We start from the raw sequence: 21,648 nt of genomic DNA on the forward strand, positions 1-21,648 counted from the left end.
TTGTCCCTTGAAGGTGGGAAGTGGAGAGGGTGAAGACTTGGCTTGAGAAGGTCAAGTGGTTGTGGATGGAACCAGCGACGCTGAGCATTGCGAGAAGACAACAGGTTAGGAGACAGGTTAGGCATAAGAAAAGTAGTGCTTAAAAAATTTACCATCTAAAATAGTGCTGTTACACTAGATAGATAAGAACAAAACAAAATAACATGAACTAGTACTGGATACTTAAGAATAGAATCTTGCAGATGAAACTTAACAGTACTTTTTCCTCAGGCATTGACCTCTCATGTTAATATAATGTAGAAATCTAATGGAGACAAATAATTGCTCTACTTGCCTCAAGGAATAAAAAGGTAAGGAAAGTAGTAGCTTCTTTCATTAGAAGGCAGTAGCATGTTGGTAGTAGTTCCACAGCTCTCACCCTAAGATGAGTGGAGTCTTCACAGTTTTTCTTTTGTCCTTTATAACTGCTTGATTACTAATTGAGCGTGTACTGTTTTCCAGTTCTATTGCGTTCTGAAGAAAAATACCTTCAGGAAAAAACAAGGCTTTTCTTTTTCTTTCATCTAGCCTGCTGGTGGTAAGATTAAGTGGTTTCCCAAGTTTGGGTTTCCTTCTGTACTCTTTGCAATGCTTGTTCTCAGCTACTGAGACTTAAAATCAATTCTAAAAATCATTCTCCGTGGCCCTATTAGCTCATGCGGCTGAATGCTGATATTTAGAGGCTGTAATAATTGATGGGGCCTCCAGTTCTCCTTGAAGATACACTGCCTGTCTTCCTTCACAAGCGATCATGTGTCACCTTACTTAGTTATGTAGTTCTGACAACTGACAAGCAATGAATGCTTAGTAGAACTTTAAACAGAGCATGGAAGTTTTGAAAACACAGTTTATCATTGACAGTGGCGTTGCTTAAAATTACTAAGTACCTCTCAGAGTAGTGGAGGTGAGAGTCCCTGACTGAAACTCAGGGTCTCCAAGTTTCCATCCTCTCTCCCCTCCAACCAGCACTGTACCCATGGGCAACTCACTGAGAGTCCCTGTGCTTTCATCTTTCACCTTTAAAATTTTTTAATCTATACAAGATTCTCAAAGGTCCCAATCAAACACGATAGGATGATTTGAACCATATCGATGTATGTTTAAGAAGTGAAGGAGATCGATACAAGTTAAATGCACACAAAAAATATTCACAAGCTGCCAAAAAACACTCATTTTCAAATCAATTGGTATGTTACAGTGTTATGTCTCTTCTTTAGCATCTCAAATTTGCTTGTTCTTTAATTATAAGCTGAGGTTTTCAGAGTTGGAGCAGTATAGCTCAGCAGGCTGCAGCAGTTTCAAAAAAGAGACGGTGTATCAAAATATAACATAATTACCTGTAGGCTGACCACAACCACTTTGTTATATGTTAAATATATTAGGGACATTTAGGAAGAAGTTGCTATTTAACTTCTGTCATTATTTAGATTAATTTCATATTATTTTCCAGCAGTAACACATACGATCCTTCTCAAAGCACAATTTAATTTCTAAAATAATGAAACAAAAACCAACATGCTAAAATAGAACTGCCTTCATGACGAATTTAATCTGTGTCTAATCCTTATTTTCACTATTTTTAAAAAGAAATCTTAGCCCTCTCTTTGAGAAAAATAAAAAATACTAGGTTCACTAGTGGAGTTTTCTGTACTATTATTTAAGCTTATTTCAATAAACCCCTGTTTCTCAAAGCAAGTGTGTGTGTGTGTGTGTGTGTGTGTGTGTGTATGTGTGTGTGTAGTCCCAAAGAGCTATTGACATTTCAGAAATCATCCATGTTTGGAGATTTGGTCATATCCTTAGTTAGTTGATAACAGATTTCCAAACATGGTAATTCTCAATGGTCTTCTTGATCAAAAATATCAGGGTTCACTGAAGAAAGAATAATGGACGTTCCTTGGGTACACTTTTGAATATTGAATCAGGCTGGGAGAAAACATGGAGAAAATGGCTGTAATTTTCAAACTGCTTGTTTTACTTCCTAGAATTTCACTTGAGACAGCCTGCATTTGAATTTTGAAATATGAAAAAAATGAATTCTTTCCTCTCTAAAAGACCATTATTTCCTTGTCTTTGGCTTTGTTTTGTTTGGTTTGGGTTTTTTCTTTTTTTTCAATTTATAAGTGATTTAGATCACTAAGATTGGAGTCCAAAATGTAGACCCAGTTTACAATCTCAACACATGTCACACTGCTTGAGGTCTTTCATTTTATATAACTTCAGAATTCACACTTTGTCTCATCCTTCTTGAATATTATAAAAAATTAATCAAAATACTTGTTGAAACCTTCTTAGTATTTAGGAAAAAATTTCCAGGGCACCTGGGTGGTTCAGTCTGTTAAGCATCTGCCTTCAGATCAGATCATGATCCCAGGGTCCTGGGATGGAGCCTCTTGTCAGGCTCCCTGCTCAAAGATGAGTCTGCTTCATCCTTTCTCTGCCCCACCCCCACACTCGCTTGTGTGTGGGCACACACACTGTCTATGTCTCAAATAAATAAATAAAATCTTAAAAAAAGAAAAAATTCCAATGTATCTATAATCAGAACCCAACACTGAATTAAATAATTAAGAAAAAGAAGAGACTAAGAAATCAAGTTGGTTTTCCAAGTTATTTTTTGAAATGCAATATTCTAAAATGAATAGAAATCTTTTGAATTATCTAGTTAGAATGTTAAGGTCAAAATATAATAAAAACATTTAAGAATAACAAAGGGGAAAAAAAGAATAACAAAGGAAAGAAAACTCGGACAGTGATCGGAACACACCATCAGTGAGAACATATATTTTGTATCCCACATAGTGTCTTGATTCTTCTTAGCACTGAGAAAGTTGTTGTATGAATTAATCTTCACCTGCTAGTTCATTATCCATGTCACATACATCCAAAGGTGGGGAATAAAGGGGCAGGGGTAGAATCTCATTTTCCTAGAGAATTATCTTTCAATCACTTCATGTAAAAAAGACAAAACACTAGCTGTAAGTTTTTACAGATGTGACATGAGGTTCTTCTTCCTTTTTCTATAACTATTTCTTCAGGTCAGAGGTGCACTGCATTAATTCTGGTTTGCGTGTTGAATATCAATGTAGGAAGGTATTTAGACAAAGGATTGATTGAATAGCTCAAAGAACTTTGAGACATTATCATATTAATGCAAAGGTCCAAGAACATGGAAGAGGAAAGGGATATGTTGATAGAGGTTAGCAAAAGATGCTTTCGTTGTGTGTAATCTCAGCACAACTTTTGAATTGTGCATTCACACCAGAGATTTTGGTCAGTTTTCAGTTTCCTGAGCATGTGCTTTCTTTCCAGTTAAACAATATGCAGTAAACCTGCTTGTCTACAATGGTTACCCTGGGAAGGTGCCCTCCCATGTGAGCAAACTATATCTCTATGAATCCAAGGTAAAATACTGAGATGATTATGCCCCTCTGCTTTTAGAATCTAACACTATATTTTCAAGTGCTCTGTGTGGCTCTTAGCTTCAATGGTATAGTCACACTCCTAGGGATCACAAACAGAAAGTGTATATCAGAGGCGTTTTTCAAAACTATGATTAATTTTGAAACGTGTACATTTATTTTTGCCAGCAAATTTTGACTCATCTAGTTCTTGGCATTCACCTCCAGGATTTTGGCAGATAACGTTATTTTCTATCAAAAGAAGAGATATTTCCTTTCTCTGGCCATGTGTATTTTGAAAATTAAAGACTTAATTGTTTATCATCTAATGTAAAGACTCATTTTCCCTATTAGGATTTCCACCGAATGGGGTCAATGACAGACACTGACTACAATTTGACTCTCTGGTAGCTCCATAGAATTTTTAGAGAAGTCACATAAAATCTGGCTTCTTACATGTTTCACTTTCCTAACTTGTTTCTTTTGTCTGGCTTCTTTCAAATTTGTCATGATGTGTATTTTGTGCTGTAATACCATCTTATATTTAAAAAATGGAAAGGCTTTAAAGTCATGCTTTTACTTTAAAAGTGTCCCAATTGTCCCAAAGGTAGGAATGTATCCAGTGATGCTGTGCAGAATGGCTTTTTGACTTAACCAAAAGAGGGGGTTACTTTTCACTCACAAAGTGTAACTTCCAAGTTAGGTGGCCCAGGTATTGTGTGGTGACTCCATGATGTCACTGGGTATTCAACCCCTTTCCAGTTCTCGTCTCCACCACCTTTAGGGTGACAGCCATAGTCTCATGTTTTGAAGAACAACGCTGGTGCTGGGTTTTCACCTGCTTCAAGCAAGAAGAAGCACATAGGAGAAAGGGAAAAGTGATTTATGTCAGCTAATCTGTTCTTGTTAAGAGCAGCAACACCCTCTCTCCCCTAGTGGCTTGTGATCATACCTCTTTAGCCAGAACTGAAACCCCTGACAATCCCCAAGTTGCAAAGGAGGCCAGAGTATATAAATATTTGGCTGGGCATATTCTGTCATAAGCAAAATCAGGGAATATGAGTTGTTGTTAGGCAGCTAGCAGTGGTTGACATATGCAGAAACACTAAATTAATTTAGAATTAGCAATCAATAGACTGTTTCAGTGGATGCCTCTTCATATGCCTTTTATTTTTTAGAATAAAGATCTAAGTAAATAGACAGTGATGATAATGGTACTGCAGCCATGAACTAGCCCTCTTGCTGACCAAGAAATTGAGTGTTAAATGGGAAAATAAGGCAACAACACATCCTAACCATACACTCTCATCTGGACCATAGGCCCCCTCCAACTAGCAATCCTGCTCTGTACCTTTGATGTGCACAAGATGTCAAAGCAACCAACTCAAATGTGACACTGACCACTGCAGGTTATGTCAACCAAAATTTCTGATAGTTTCACGAAATTAAATGGCCTGACTTTCTTGCACAGTTGGTTTTGCATTTGCTTTGATTTTTTGTGACTTATTTGAATTATCATTTCCATTAGAATATTAGTGGTGTGTTTTCTGAAGAAGCATCATAATCTTCCCAGGAAGTAAACATGCCTTCTTCCTTGTGTTTCAACCAGATAGATAACTGGCTCCTGGTGAAATTAGTCTGAAGGAAGGACAAACCTTTACTTTCTCTCGTGTATTCACTTATAACTGGATCAGCAAGCACTCAAAGGAAGATTTCCAGAAGTTATAATTCCAATGAAAGTCTTATCACCCTTAATAATTTAGATCTCAATGTTTCTTTAATTTCACTTGGAAAAAAATTATAGTTTCCAGAGGAGCACATTTCCAATTATAGCCTAAATTTACCTAATTGTCCAGGACTAACGAAAGCTTTCAAGACACATTATATAAAATGCATAAATAAAAATTTTACATAACTTTTCCCCAGTGTGTTCAATATTCATGCAAGTTAGTTTAAACCTATGATCAAATTGTTTTTATAAAATATTAATCTTATTGTATACATCACCTCATAAACTGTTTACTGTTTTCTACATTTTAATGAATATAAGCTTATTTATACTCAAAATGGAAAACAAATTTCCATGTGTGAGATAATACAGTTTTAGAATTCCTTGGAGGAATGAAGCAAAAAGAGTGAAAACAACCAAGCTGTATGGCCCAGGTGAGTTGCTCATTCTCTCTGCCTGTTTCCTCATTGATCATGCCTCCCTCCCAGGATGCGGTAAAAGGCAACTGAGAGGTAATATGTCAGCAGAGGGACCAGCATAAAAAAGTGCCTGATGGCTGTTAACTCCCTTACTTTTCCTACACCCTCCATAATTTGTCGCATATTTCTCACCCCACCTATACTTTCTTCCCCACTCAACTCTTCCCTTTGACCCAACCAGCTTCCTGATGCCTTGTTGACAGTCCATGCTCCTTGTCAATGCTACTCCCCTTCTATTCAGTGTCTATTGTCCTCTCTAAGTATGCAGAATGCATTCATCTTCTCATGGCACTTGCAAGCCCTGCTTCCTCCAACACCCCTCTCTGTGCTTCACAAAGCCATTTTACCGTTCTCTGAACTCTGCTAATGTAAATGTCTTTACCACTCATTTTGACACTTAAATCTGGTCATGAGCACACACAGTGCTTTGAGATCAGCAAATGTTATCTACTGCACTATGGAGGGAAAAAACCATTACACAATGTAATTCCCTCTGTATCACCTACCATAAACAATATTGACAATTGTGGATAATGATTATTTTGAAGCTTAGAAGTAAACAGTCACCCTGCTGTGATAAAAGAAGAAGAAGCAAGTGAAGTCAGTTCCAACGTGGGGGGAGGGGTCCTCCCCACAATCACAAAGTAATCCTTAGATACTTGCAAGGGGTCTGAGAATTCAGCTACACTCTGACACTATCCATTCAGAGATAGTATCAAATTCTACAGATTAAGAGTTCAGTCACACAATACTGCCCTAATCCCCCACTTTGGAGGCTAGTTTCAAGCCCCAGGCTGTTAACCTGTTACTTCTGAACATTGGCTGCAGATTGGAGGTTCCATTGACCTCTGTGCTGGAGTAGCTCTCAGAACTCAGGGAAACACTTAGGTTCACCAGTTTATTTAAGGATGTGATAAAGGATACAAATCAGCAGCCAGAGGAAGGCATATGTAATGAGGCATGGTGAAGAGGCATGAAGCTTCCATGCCCTCTCCAGGAGCACCACTTTTCTGGCATTTCCATTGGGTTCACCAACATGGAATGTCTGGGAACCTGGTCCTTTTAGGGCTCTTGTGAAGGCTTAACCGCATAGTCATGATTTACTAAGTGATTGGCCATTGGCTGTTTCAACCTCTAGCCTCTCTCCCCTCCCTAGAGGTCTGGGAAGCTCTAATCCATATGCTTGGTTGATCTTCCTGGCAAGAAGCCCCAGCTGTTGGGGGAAGGGAGGGTGGAATGTCCAGGTGTCACCACCATTAACATGACAAAAGATAACTTTCATTGCCTTCCTTACCAGGAAAGTCCAAGAGTTTTAGGAGTTGTGGGTGAGGAACTGGATGAAGACCAAATACATATAAGAAATATGTTTTGGTCATCTGAATAACCAAACATATATATTTTATAAATTGCAATGTGACAGGCCACATACTCCCCTGGCAAGTGATAGTCCCCATAGTTGTGTTGGACTAAGTGTGAATCTGCTGCATAAATAATTAAAAATTTGAAAAGTAACACAAGGAATTCCAGTTTCTGGTTTCACATAGGAAACTTGGACATCACCACTTGTCCCAAAATTTGGACAAACTGAAAAACGAATAATATTTCTTAGATCTGTAAGAGAAGTGAAGTTTCAGGGCAAAAGTCTACCCCCAAATGTTAGAGAAAGCAAGAAGCAAAAACAGATTTGCAACCCACCAGAGCAGAAACTCAGGAGCTGCAATCTGTAGAGGAACTGCAGCAGTGTAGGAAAAGCTAAACCGTACTTGAGGAATTACTGGATGCTCAGAGTGGACAAGTCTGAGAGTTAAAAACATAAAAACACCAAAAGCACATGGTCCTGTGGGGAGGGGAGGAGGAAATTTTGTGTTTTACCTCCAGGACCTTGGCCATCAAGTTCTCCCAGTAGGTATGAAGGAAAAAAAAATCCCATGCTTCTAGCAGGAAGAAGGGAAATGGAGAACCACTTTTGAAATACACCAGAGCACTCCAGTCTCCCCAACAAGATCAACCCTAGGGAGAAACTACTTAACCTGCCTGTTGGGGTTTCATCGGAGCCTAACTGACCTGGCAGAAAAGAAAAATGATCAACTCCAGCAAGTTCTAACCATCCTGTCCTACACCTAAGGGGAGTAGGGGGGATAACTGAGAAATGCTTATGATATGTACCCAATGAAAAACTGTGCCAAAGACCTTAACAGACATCTCATGAAAGAAGATACGCAAATGGCAAATAAGTGTATGAAATACGCTCCACATCCTATGTTACTAGGGAAATGCACATTAAAATGACAATGAGATACCATTATATACCTATCAGAATGGCCAAAATCCTGAACACTGATAACAACCAGTGCTGGAGAAGATATGGAACAACAGGAATTCCATTCATTGCTGGTGGGAATGCAAAATGGTAGAGCCACTTTGGAAGACAGTTTGGTGGTTTCTTACAAAACTGGACACATTCTTACATATCATAGGATCCAGCAATCGTACACATAACCCTGCATAACCCTGCACGCAGATTTTTATAGCACCTTTATTTGTGATTGCCAAAACATTGAAGCAGCTAAGATGTCTATCAGTGGGTGAATTAATAAATGAAATGTGGCACATCCAGACAATGAAATTATTATTCAGCACTAAAAAGAAATGAACTATCAAACCGTGGAAAGACTTGGAAGAACCTTAAATGTGTATTATTAAATGAAAGCCTCATTGCTAATCTGTTACTCATATTACTAACCTGAAAGCCTACATACTGCATGATTTCAACCATTGGACATTCTGGAAGAAGCAAAACTATAGAGACAGCAAAAATATCAGAGGTTGCCAGGCACTGGGGAGGGGGGAAGAAGGGAATGAATAGGTGAAACACAGGATTTTTAGGGCAGATGATACTCTGTATGATGATACTATATGTATGATACTACAATGTATGATAGTATGATACATACTGTATGATATTATAATGTTGGATATATGTCATTATGCATTTGTCCAAACTCACACAGAATATACAATACCAAGAGTGAACCCTAATGTAAACTATGAAATCTGGGTGATAGTGATTGCCAGTGAGGGTTCATCAATTGTAAAAAATACATCATCTGGTGGCGATGTCGATGGTGGGGGAGGCTGGGGATGTCTGGAGGGCATGGGGGATGGGGCCAATCTCTGTGCCACTCTTGACTTTTCTGTGAACTTGTAACCACTCTACAAAACATAACGTCTTTTTAAAAATGACCCATATTTGGTAGGTTTACTTTTAAAAGCATTCGTTTAAACATATGTTAGTGTTTTAAAGAGAATTTGAAAAGTTTGACGCAAACAGTCAAGGAAACACGGCATTCTTTTTTTTTTTTTTTTTTGGCTACGCGCAAACCCAGGCCGATGAAAAGGCCTCATCGAGAGATGTGGAGGAAAACCTGTGGTCAGAGGAACATTTGGAACTACTGTTCAGACATTTTGGTATGTAGCAAACCCCAGAATTGTCTAAGAAAATTTATTTTGCAACACTCTGCCAAGTCCCAAATGCCAGAGAATCTTGGCAGACGCCTGGGGAATTCAGTGTATCTGCTCCGAATCGCTTTCCAGAGACTGGGCTTTGGGATGTTCCCTGTAGCAGTGTTGAAAGGAAGCAAAACTGCTCAGATATCATCCTATTTTAGAAACAATGCCAACAACCAAATGTGCTTTGAGTTCTACTATGGAAAGATCCTCGTTAATAATGCCTTTTTATTCTATTTGGGTTTTTTGTCATTTTACAGTTGCATGTTGAGGGCACAGTGCTATAGGTGAAGTTTCTTTTCTATTCTGGCCTATGTCTGGAGAGAGGAATTAAGCTACATAAAATGCTCAGAGTGGACCCTCTGTTTATATATTAATTTGTTACATTTAAATGGTTATACCTAACATATCACTGACGGATCAAAGCTTTTGGATAATGCTCTGCATTTCATTCTTCTAGGATGTTTCTTATCAACAGTGAAAGGATGATAATTTCTCTAGTCAATGTAGTAGACCTTCACACAGATGGAACTCATTATTTCATAGGCAGGGGGTTAACAATCTAAATGCTATAGTAAACTATAATTCTTTTGAGGCAGGGGAGGAGCAGAGGGGGAGAGGAGAGAGAATCTTAAGCATGGAGCTAGTTGTAGGGCTCAATCTCACAATCTTGAGATCATGACCTGAATTGAGACTGAGCACTCAAGTGCCTCATAAACTGCAATTTATCTATTGGAACAAAATCTTTAAAAATATGACTTTGTGATTTTAGAGTTAATTTGGACATGTCTTGTGAACTTGGGTCCTAACATATATTTTTCTGAAAAAAAATTTATGGCTTTCTCAGTAATGTGGCCTCATCACCTGACCAATGGCAATACTCATGCAAAACCACAAATACACACTTTTCTTTAGGAGTATTTTTCAGATAAAGGAATCTGATCTCTTTGAGAGTAACTGATTTCATTTTGAGCATTTTGAGAAAGTATCCAGCAGTATGAGGAATTTCTTATTATTGCTAATAAGCAATGATACATAAGAAAACGTCTAGGGTAATGCTGAAAGGACAAAGAACCATCTTAAAGCTGTTGTTTGTAGTCAAGATGTAAATAGTTGAATTACATTAAGTTACTATTTCTAATTAAAACGAGTTGCATCTGTGTCTACAAAATGCCATCAATTCACAATGACATTCAAAGAGATAAAAGTTAAAAATGAAGTATATAAGAGCTACTCCTAATACAATTGAAGGAAATATTATAGGGCATATTTATTTTGATGAACTTTACTTGGGTATTGATGCATTTGGGGATTTAATTTTTTTTATCAGATACCTGTTTATAAAGTATTGATATGTACTTTTCTTTTAGGAGATGGCAAAACACTGGAAATTTGCAGTAGGCTGAATAGTTCTAGAAAAATATGGGGTTTTCCTAAGAATAAAAAGAACAAATGACCACTTGTGGTCAACACTTTAACAAGGTGGAAGAGGTCCCATTGTGATTGGTAAACTGATAGATTAGCCACTTGTCCAAATAAAAAACTGTAGAAATAAATCACTGTAAAGATGCCTTTTCTCCCATTTCCTGGGAGATAAGATCTCGAGAATAACTTTACTAATTTTAACAAAATACCAATCAGACAGACATAGATTTGTAGAATTGTTAACAGGTCAGGTCAATACAAGATATTGATGTAGCAATGGATTACAAAACTTGAAGACACATCATTTAGTTAACAGAAACTAAAATCCATGGGAGAGACAAGAGCTTTAAAAGTTCCTTGGATGTAAAACTGAAGTTTATCTATGCAACAAGGACCCAGCTTGAAGACCAGAAACAAGACAGAGAACTTGCAAATGCAATTTGGTAAGATTACTGAAAGCTGAGGAAGATACAGAACCACGCAAGTCCTGAGATGACATAGAAATAAGTATCAAGAGGCAGGATGCTGTGTGGGGTCCCTGGGAGATACTGCTGCATGGCCGCTCCAAGCCCGGCTTTGTGCACCAGCCAGCTGCTCACTTCACTCCCGGGAGTCTCCTCTCTTGTCTTCATTGATCAAAGCCTTTCTGAATTCTTCAAGAGACAGATTTTCCAGCTGTTACTCCCCAGGTAGGCTTCTTATAGGATAGCTATCTTATACTACTTTGGAATTTGGGAAAACAGGCCAAACAGGACTCCTTGTGTTAGAGGAATTATGACTCATGTGTAACAGCTTACCACCTTCTAGGCCGGCTGGCTATGTCCATTCCAGAAAGACAAGGGTAAAAGGGCAGAGGATTTCACAAATACAGGCCTACCAGTGTATGCCATTTCTATTTCTGTAGGCAACAACAATGCCTTGGAGACTTACTTTGCTCATTGGTGAAATGGGTCTGCTTCAGTATTTTACAGAATTATTGGGAGATTAAAGAGAGAACATACATGGGGCTGCCCGACATTCTAGAAGTGGCAGTAGAATCTGAGCAGAATCTCACTGCTCTATAATGGACAGTCCTGTAACAACATAAGATTAGAAGCAGAGTCCATGCTGACATTTCTGTCTTCTCTCCTCTAGTCCTGCATCCTCATTATTGTTCCGCACCCCTGTCATAGTTACTATTTCTATCTTCTCTTTACCTACTCATCTTTTTAACTAGAAATCCAGGAATATTACTGTTATAACACTACCACTAACAATGATTACCATCTTTTTATTGAGTGCCACTCTGTGCCAGGAATAGTGCTAGATGCTTTACAAACATTATTTCATTTTATTGTCATAATCCTCACAAAGTAACTGTAATTATCACCATTTTACAGATGAAATAAGCCAGAAGAGATAACTTCAAATAAACTTTATATTGTCAAAAGGCTATATAATGACCAAACTGAGTTTCCAATGCCAATCTGACTCGAAAACACTTGTTTTTTTGCTGCTACGCTCTTTGTGGAGCATGGTGTGCAGAACATGATAGCACAGCCTTTTTCAAACTGTAGGTCAAAGCTACTATAAAGAAATGAGATAATAAACACATTAGAGCACATCATATATAGTATTATTCTATAAAAATGTTCATTTATGAGTGTGTGCGTGTGTGAATAGGACCACAATATAAATTGGATTCTCACTGTTGTCATAGTAAACAACGCCTGAAAGTCTCTGCTATTATATTTGCCAGCAATACCACTCAGTCTCCAAAGAAGGATCTATAAAACCAAAGGGTTGTACCATGATGCAATGTATTATGGGAAGAAAATGTTAGAATCTTGATTGGATCTATTTGGTTTTAGTGTGAAAAATAAGAAATGTTAGCACCTGTGTTTCATATAATAAACAAAGTTAGAAGAAATCAGGCATTTATTACATGCTTTTAACTACATGAACTTTTACAAAATGGACAGGTATCTAGAAACACCTATATCCTATACGTGGTGTTTCATGGCCATGCAATAGGTAAGGACAAATGGAAATTTGACAAGAAGTCATACAAAGAAACCCCCCGCAAAACAAACAAACAACCAAACTAAATTATCAAGAAGACTGTTCAGAATATGGATTTGCATTCACTATCCTTAATGATAAAAAATTTCTTAAACTATGCATGGTATCCTCAGATACTAACAAAAAGTGGTATGAGGTCATGCCATAACAGTGTGGAAGGCATTTAAAAACTGAACAAATAAGTTATGAAAAACAAATGTCTACATATTTTTATCAAGTTCAAATTATTTCACACACAATCCACTTAGCCAAAGTTTATGCTAAAGGTTTAAAAGTTTGGATTTTACTAATAGCAGAAGACAAACAGCCACATCCTGTTAGAGAAACATTCATTCTTCCTATTATAGCAATGAAAGTGGCTGAAGTCACAAATGGATAACAACATGAAGGCAAAGTAAAGTGCAGTCCTTTGTGAGTAAATAAATACTCAAATTATTGAGATAAGCAGAGAAAACATTGCTTGAAGTTGAAAAAGCTTGTATTAGAATAAATCATGCAGTTTTGGACAAACGTTAACTACACAGTTAATTGTAAGCAAACAGATGTTTCTAATATGTCATAGCTATGGTATTTAATAGCATAATAAATCAGTTATAAAATGCAAGAAAAGCCACTTTTTGTGTGGATCGCTAAAGGAAAGAGGAACCAGAGAAGGTATAAGAAGTAAATGATCCTTTTAATAAAAAAAAAAGTTGTCCATAAGTACTTCATCAGGCCTCATCGCCCTCCTGTCTACTGGCTCCAAGTAGACCATATCGGCTTTCCCGCCTGGCTTTGTATCTATGGGTGACCTGTGGTATATGGAAAAGTAACAGGGTGATCAGAGTGAGAGACGCACAAGATGTTTTTATAGTCTGCAGTTGGAGGGTTTGAAAAACCCAACAAAATGTAATTCAATATTTGTTTATTGGCTCTTTTTTGACAGATTGTTGAAATTAAATGAATTGAAAGGAAAAAAATTCCATATTTCATGGAAAAGATGTAAATGTGTAATCACTAATGAAGCAGTTACTTTGACTATAATAAAAAAGGATGTCAGGATAAGACTAAAGAGCTAGAACTTCTCACAATAATTTTTCACTGAATTATTCATAGGCGAGTTATTGTAGCAAAGAAGTCACAACCAGAAATGCACAAAGTTCTACAGGCCAATATCTATATCTATATAGTTAAATTTTACAGTAAGACCTTTAAAACATGATAGAATATTGGCAGTTTTTTTTATTGAAACAGGAAATGATCATTAAGTATTTTAAATATATGATTCACTTATTATTTCCTGGCAAAGCAGCTAAAAGAGTTGTTGAACTTAAAGATATTACTTTTTAAAATAAAAAAATGGCATTCCACATTTGCAGACATTTTCTATAATTTGATGTATTATGTTACTAGGCACCGGTTTTTAAAATGCATCTAATAACTCTCTAAAGATTCAAATAAATTTTAAAAAATGCATGCGATTTTACTACTTTTCAAATGAAACCCAAGCTATAGAAAGAGAATTTAAAAAATAGCTTCCTAAGGATCCCTGGGTGGCGCAGCGGTTTGGCGCCTGCCTTTGGCCCAGGGCGCGATCCTGGAGACCCGGGATCGAATCCCACATCGGGCTTCCGGTGCATGGAGCCTGCTTCTCCCTCTGCCTATGTCTCTGCCTCTCTCTCTTTCTCTCTCTGTGACTATCATAAATAAATAAAAATTAAAAAATAAAAAATAAATAAAAAATAGCTTCCTAAAAATATTTCCTCCATCATAATATTAGGTGTTGAAAACAGTATTTGTGCTACTCAAAAAAATATTTGTGAATATAGACTTAGAAAAATTGGACACCGTTTTCTAACCTCTGTAAAAATTTCAAATGAATAATTGCAGTGGATATTCATTCTATTTGCTAAAAGGTAAATTGAACACCTTCTTTGTTAGTTTATAAGAACAACTGATTGACATAATTACTAGCTGAATTTCAACAAAAAAAAATCTTTGCAGTGGGTGAATGGCACTGAAAAAATCAATTTCAAAATCCAGTTAGTACAAACAACAATGTACTTCCTCTCTTTGGATTTACACATAATTTTGTGAAGTGTCTTTCACAGCTATAGATGGCCATCAAACCCAAGGATTAAAAAAAAAAAAATCCAAATGAAAACCAGCACTTCAAAAGGATGTAAGAGTAAGTATTGTAAGTGTTGAACTAAGTAAGTGTATTACTTATAATAATTCTAACTACAAATATACCAAAAATGTCAGTCTTGACAATGTAGAGCTTTATTTCTCATGCATTGTCCCAGGATGGGAGTCCTAGGTCAGTAGGCGACCTTCCTTAGTGTGGTGATTTAAGGAGCTCAGACTTCTGTTGCTTGGCTCTACCATCCCCTATGGCGTTGCATATATATATCCAGTTAGTGGAAACATAAAATAGGAAAACATTGTTTCTTAAAAGCTTTATTGTGGAAGTGGCATATTCATTGAATAAAAAGTTGTAGGACAGGATACTTGTGCTTTTTCATCATACCACAATTTACTAATGAAAGTGACTAGTCTGATAAGATTCCACCCTCACCAAGCTATCAAACTTGATGTTATCAATCACAGGACAAATGACATATGTGCCTTCTCACAGAATGCAATGGAAAGCACATATCACCTCTGTGGTACTCTTGTCAAAAATTCTAACCCAAGTCTAATCATGAGAGGGAATAAAATCAGATGGACCCAGATTGTAGGACATGCTATAAAACAACTAGTCTGGACACCAAAAATGTCACTATGACAAAAGGCACAATATGGTAGAAAAGGATCATTTTAGATTAGAAGAGACAAAATGGTCCCTGACTGGATACAGGATTTAAAAAAAATTATAAATGATATTTTGGGTAACTGCAAAATTTTAAGTATATACTGCTAATACAATATTGTACCTAATACAATATTAGGTAATATAGGGAATATTGTATCAATGTCAAATGTCTTGGGTATGAAAATAGTATTGTGTTTATGTAGGAAAATGTTAGGAGATACATACTTAGATATTTATTTATTTATTTATTTATTTATTTATTTATTTATTCATACTTAGATATTTAAAGGTGAAATGTCATGATGTTTATTTGCCACTTATTCTGAAATTCTTACCAAAAAAAGTATGTATGTTTGTATGCATATATGTAGGTGTGTATTTATATATGTGTGTATCTGTGTATCTACCTGGAAAAAAAGATAAAGTGCATGTTGTAAAATGTTATAATTAGTGAATCTCCATAAAAGATACACAGGTGTTCACTGTAGCAGTCTTTCCATTTTCTATAGATTTGAGAATTTTCAAAGTAAAATGTGAGAGAAAAAGGATATGTATCACTTGCTTGACATATTTACATAATGCTTGATTTTATTATCAGTGTTGGCTTTTATAAATGCAAAGTCATACTTGTACTTACAGCTAAACCTTTTGTTTACAAATATAAATTAATTTAAAAGACCTTAGGCAAGGAAGCTTTTATATTAGAGAGAGGAAGAAAAAGAAAGATAAATTTCAGTTAAACTAATATTTCCAGGCAGATATAAAAAATATAGGAAAGTGAACAAAATGTAACTAATATAAAATAACATTTCTATGGTGTTTCTAATCTTGACATTCAGCAGATTAGCTGTTATTTAAAAATGACTTTGTATTTTTTGACTGATAGCTAAAGGAAGTGACCCAAAAGCAACTGTATGTGCTACACGAAGCCAAACTACCTGAGAAAATTTAGGCGCACATAATCTATTAAGAAAAAAAGTATTTGTAATCACTAAAAATAGTAGTAAACAAGTCACCCAGTTTTCATGTCATTTCATTTTATTTTTACTACATTTTGGAGTTTGCATATAGGTCTTCTTTTTCTTATAGCTTTGGCTCAAAGCCAAGGACATGAGGAAGAGCTAGCATTTCTAGACACCATGTGGGTGGGTGGGAAAATGTGGCAGCATGCTTGTCCATCCAAGTGTCTCCCCAGTTCTTTCTTAAATCGGGTATGTTACTGGCTAAGCAAGCCAGACTTGCAGAACCTTCTCCAAAACACTTGATTTCAAGTGTACTTGGTCACATCTCTAGTTTGGAGATTAGGGATTTCAATTTTATTTCTGTTTACTATTTTAGACTATTAGCATTCTTTACTAAATGCATTTTAAAAATCTGTACGTTTTTTTTTTTCACCACAAACGGCTGTTATTTAACTGATCACTTTAAAAAATTCAATGCCCTGGGATGCCTGGGTGGCTCAGTGGTTGAGCATCTGCCTTCCATTCAGGGTGTGATAGGGTCCTGAGTCTGAGTCCCAAATAAGGCTCCATGCAGGGAGCCCTCTGCCTGTGTCTCTGCCTTTCTCTATGCCTCTCATGAATAAATAAATAAAATCTTAAAAAAAATTCAATGCCCAAAAAAGATAAAGAAGAAAAAAGAAACAAAAAAAGTATTTAGTACAAAGGGAGGAAATTTTTACCACATAATGTGTGGCACTGCGAGTAAGACCATCTGACACACAAAGGAGGAGTCTCTGTGGCCCATGGAGACTCTGTTTTTTTTATGTCCATTTGGGAGAATGTTGATCAATGATGTTACTCAGAGCTGGCTGGCCAATGAGCTTCAGAGTCAGGACACTAGTGTATTGCATAGGGAGGGCGTCATGGCATTCGATTCTACAATGAGTTTACAGGAGCCCTGTTAAAATATTTCTTACAGGCTGCCTAAGGATCATTTGCTATCTAACTATATGTTGTCATCTAGAAAACACACTCAATGGTAATTACCGTCCTGCATGAGAAAGGTTAGCACAGCATGGTTGGAGAGGCGAGCCCCTTCCCAGACCACATTAATTGGAAGTGACAGTGATTACCTCCCTAACCATCCATACTACCTACTTCTCATTTGGAAGAAAGAAGAAATTCTTCATGGTGAATTTTCTTCTTTTTACTCACGTTGTTCTAAAGCAGGTAGGTAATCTATAACTCACCAGATTGAAGGGGTGTTTTATGCTTTAAACAGAAATCTGAACTAGAATGTTAATATTTGAAGCATTGAAAAATAGCAGTACATAAAGTCAGAAGAGAACACTCAATGGGGTAACTCGGTCCGTACGTCCTCACAGTAAAGATCCTCACATCTATGTGGGAGTTTGGGAGGAAACAAGCATGATGTGCTCAGTATTAAATTTTGAAAAAAATAACTTGAAATAAATATTTCCCAATATTAATTCTGGATTTAGGAAGTAATATGTACTATTATTATTATTAAGGCTCCTTTCTCAGTGTTTGCATGAATAATGACATTAATAATGACATTAAGTTTTTTTCCACTAAGTTATTTTTTGACAGCTGTACTTTACTTGGCCAGAGTCCATGCAGGGGTGTAGTTTACATCTGTAACAGACAAAGGCATCTTCCATTTGAGGAACGTGATCATTCTTATAAAACAAAACTCAAGTATTCCAGCATAAGAGCATATTTGGGAAAGGGGAGGTTGGGAGAAACTCCAGAAGACAATTTTATGAATGCACATTCATATGTCCCAGCCTACTTAGCATGAAATTTCTTTAACAAAAACAATTAAAAATAATTTACTTAAAACAATAGTTTAATATGTACAGAATTATTTTTTAAAAAGTCTTTAAAATACCTTGTTAGTAATATTTTAAGTGAAGATTTTAAAAAATGGTAGGGTTTTCCTTTTTGTTATTTCATCATTGTTGGTTCCTAGTTTGGACTGACATTGGAGTACATGTGTAAAGTGTATGCTGCTTTATTGACATCTCAGATCTTGAAAAATCACAGAGTGTTTAAAGTACCTATGAAGACAGTAATTTCTCTTTAAACAACTGAATGAACAGTTTAAACTAGCATAGACACTATATTCACAAGGCAATAAACAATTCACAAAACAAATAGATCTACTGAAATAAAAGTAAAACCAGAAATCCTTTAAAAAACATATATAAGGGGCACCTGAGTGACTCAGTCAATTAAGCATCTGACTCTTGATTTTGGTTTATGTTGTGATCTTGGAGTCTTGGAATTGAGCCCCACATTAGGGCTCTGGGCTCAGCAGTGAGTCTGCTTGGGATTCTCTCTCCCTCTGCCTCTGCCCCTCCCCCTGCTTGCATGTGTGCTCTCTCTTTCAATAAATAAATAAAAATCTTCAAAAAAGTAAAATAAAATAGGGTTGCCTGGGTGGCTTAGTTGGTTGAGAAGACAACTCTTGGCTTTGACTCAGGTGGTGATCTCCAGGTTAGGATTGAGCCCCTTGTCGGGCTCTGAGTTCAGTGTGGAGTCTGCCTCAGATTCTCTCTCCCTCTCCCTCCCACTCACTCTCTCTTTCTCTCTCTCAAATAAATAAAATATTTTTAAAAATACAAAATAAAATAAATAAAAAGTGTATATAAGAAAAAATAAAAGGTAAATAAAATGATTTGAAAAACATAGTAATATTAGGAAGAAAATCTAAGAAAAAAATTTGCAGCTATCATGAAAATAATACTACAAAAAGTTATCATCTCAACTTATTGAATTAATTTGCTCCTGGTCTAATAGAATGGCTTGCAACTGATTTTTGTTTTAGACTATGGACTATTAGGAACACGTGTATCACAGTTCCCATGTTTCAAGGGAAAAGGAGTTAGAGATAATAATTAGTATCAGAGGACAAATAATTTTTTTAGGAATTACTTATGTATACACTTCAGCAGTAGGGATAAGGCACTTGACCTACAGATTATATGTATTTAAAACTAGTTATTGAAAAATCATAGGTTAAAATATTGTTGATGAAAGTCGACAATGCTTCCATTGGTGAATTTTATTTTTTAATTAAAAAAATATTTTATTTATTTATTTGACAGAGTGAGAGAGCACAAGCAGGCAGAGCAGTGGAAGAAGAGGGAGAAGCAGACTCCCTGAAGAGCAGGGAGCCCAAGGCAGGACTTGATCCTAGTACCCTGGGATCATGACCTGAGCCAAAGGCAAACGCTTAACTGACTGACCCACTCAGGCACCCATCCCCCCATGGTGAATTTTAAATGAGTAGTCACCTAGATTGATTACATTAAAATGAATGAATATATCATTAAAAAATAAAACCCTGACCAACATAAGACAATTCTGACAATAATCCCTTGAGTATACTTCCCCACAAAAATATTGGAAATCCACTGCCTTTATATGGTCTGACAAACCAAATGAACATCTACAGATCAATAAATATTTGTATATGTTCCCACTTAAACTAACACTTTAATTCATGAATAATTACATTTAAGATGTACGTTTGATATGGTCAATGAGTTTGTTCAGTATAACAGAGACATATAGGAGGAGAAAAAAATGAGAACAAATAACATTTTAATTCTATTACTTTAGTTTGAGTTCCCTAAGAAGCAGACCTCAAATGGAATCAGAAGTGCAAGAGAATTTTTCAGGGAGGGAACAGAAGGTGAGGACAGGCTTCAGACTACAACACAGGAAAGAGATAGAGAGGGAAGTCTCAAGTCCAAAGAGACTTGAACAGCAGCAGAGTTCCAAGAAAGATTAGACCAGGCCAATATGGAAACCTCAGGCTAGTTACCACTTGATGTCTTCCCACACCTCAGCAAGAGGGGGATGGCCTTGCCCTTGTACCATTCCCATCCATAGCTAGCTAGAGCAGCCAGCAGAAGTGTGGCTTCAGAGCTCAGCAGTGGATGCAGCAGCTGGGACCATCTGATAACTCTGTCTCCAGGAGCAGGAGTCCTGAGTAGTGCATTTTCACTCCCACCAAAGTTTAAATTTTGCCTCACACAGATTGACTTCTTCATGTCAGTCTGGAGCTAACTTCTTCATGGTTCTGTGGGCCTCTTTCCTTAAAGGGAAGTGTAGAAGTCAAAGCTTAGTAGGAGGAACTGCAGCCCCCATTGCTATGGTTGGTCTGGGGGCTACAACTAGTTCTCATCTTTGCCATCCTGCATTAACCATTTTGAGTTTTTCTCATCCTCCACTATCACCTTGACCAGCCTTGGTGGCTTACCTGGTGATGTCACAAAAACCTTCCATCTTCAAAGTTCTGAGCTCTTGGCATCATACCCTTTTCAGGCCAAAGTTGTTGCCCATGTCCATTCAAAACTACCATGAGGCAATCCAGAGGCATCCAAGTGGACTACCCTACTCCTATTTAAGAGCAGCCTCTTTCTCCTGCAGATCAGGGTCGGCAACTCCTGCCACATGATGACTCATTTTTTGTCTACTGAACCCTGGGTATAAGGAGTCCAAATTTCCTTAGCATCAACCAAAGTTGCAATCTAATAGAACCCTTGTTGTGTTGCCTTGTAAGAGTGTGCTCCTCTAAGGACTAGAACCTCCATAGGCCTACAGTCACCTCTTTTGCTGTGAAGAGGATGCCCTAGATGAATGTTATGTTGTGTGGGCTTCTGTGTCTGTGAATCAGGCCTCATATAAGCACCAGATAGTGGTGTTGACTGAAGATTAGTGCCAAGCAACCCAAACCCATATCCTAAATAGGTCTCTGTTTGAGGATAAATTGCTTCTCATCCAGAGCAGAAAGGACCTAACATAGGTGGCTTGTCCAAGTAGCAGGTTGTTCTCCTTGAGTAGTTATCTCATATCAGGGACTTAGCTTAGGTCTCTATTGCAGACAATTGGACATTTAGAGGTAGCAGTAGCTAGTGCGGGCTTGCTAAGTGGGAGTGCCTGTTTTGGGGTCCATAACCAAACTGTTTTTACCAACACAAAAGCCACCATGCTCATGTGTTCATTGTAGTATTTATGCTAATTCCAAGGCACCAATGACAAAGTTGGCTACAGCCAAGTAACTGTATCATCTTGTCTACTTGGCTGTTCAAGGACTCTTCCTTGGTGGATGTTTTCTGCAAGCTGTTAAGATGTGATACAAAAATCTTTTATTGCTCGCTCTTGTATGCCTTTCTGTATGTCTCTATCCAGACCTCCTTATCTCAGACATGCCATTCCCTTTACTTTCCTTTGCAGGCCA

At 37.0% G+C, this 21,648-nt stretch overlaps 1 long non-coding RNA gene across 2 annotated transcripts; it reads right to left on the reverse strand.

The window, feature by feature from the left end:
• Positions 1 to 3,616: 3,616 nt before the first annotated feature.
• Positions 3,617 to 20,657, reverse strand: LOC111093240. Of its 2 annotated transcripts, none has more exons than XR_005380841.1 (3): positions 20,250 to 20,657; positions 18,289 to 18,457; positions 3,617 to 4,281 (listed from the first exon to the last, which is right to left on the reverse strand). It is a non-coding gene; the product is annotated as an uncharacterized LOC111093240 (long non-coding RNA). The 2 variants fall into 2 exon arrangements; XR_005380842.1 differs by having other exon boundaries at positions 20,230 to 20,657.
• Between the last annotated feature and the right edge of the window lie 991 nt (positions 20,658 to 21,648).

This window comes from Canis lupus, chromosome 29 (genome assembly GCF_011100685.1).
Source record: "Canis lupus familiaris isolate Mischka breed German Shepherd chromosome 29, alternate assembly UU_Cfam_GSD_1.0, whole genome shotgun sequence".
Classification (NCBI taxonomy): domain Eukaryota; kingdom Metazoa; phylum Chordata; class Mammalia; order Carnivora; family Canidae; genus Canis; species Canis lupus.